At 37.8% G+C, this 513-nt stretch overlaps 1 protein-coding gene across 5 annotated transcripts in view; it reads right to left on the reverse strand.

Moving 5' to 3' along the window:
- LOC102002760 (bromodomain-containing protein 8) overlaps nt 1-513 on the reverse strand; it is a 23,669-nt gene that overhangs the window by 3,433 nt on the left and 19,723 nt on the right. The gene's annotated exons all lie outside the window — the stretch shown is intronic.

Here is a 513-nt window from a genome sequence, read left to right on the forward strand (position 1 = left end):
GAAAGTAGCTTTTAAATAAAATAAAACAAAGACTTTTTAGCAATTAAAGTCACTTGGCAGACTTAACAAAGACACAATAGTCCTCCAAGGTCAGCATTGTGGTGAGACAATTGTTAAAACTGAAGTAGACTTCTTGTGATAAATAGGGATTATGCACTCTGTGCCAGAATATTTTATGTAACTAAAAACATCCTTAGCCTTACCTTAAAAACTGATTTGAAAACTTCAGAGGGGGCCAGGGAAATAGCTTAGATAGAGCAGTGCTTGTCTAGCACACATGAAGCCCTGCCTGGGCTCGACTCCTAATATGAATAAACTGGGTGTGGTGTGGAAGTGATATAGCTCAGTGGTACAGCATTTGTGTAGGCCGTGTGAAGCACTAGTTTGAATCTCTAGCAACAGGAGCAAAATAGCAGCAGCAACAACAAAAACTGAATTCATTTGCCCAAGAAAGATAGAATTTCTATTATAATTCTTCCATCAAACCAATAAAACCTATACAACTCCAGTAAG

The sequence above is a fragment of the Microtus ochrogaster genome, chromosome 18 (assembly GCF_000317375.1).
Source record: "Microtus ochrogaster isolate Prairie Vole_2 chromosome 18, MicOch1.0, whole genome shotgun sequence".
NCBI lineage: Eukaryota > Metazoa > Chordata > Mammalia > Rodentia > Cricetidae > Microtus > Microtus ochrogaster.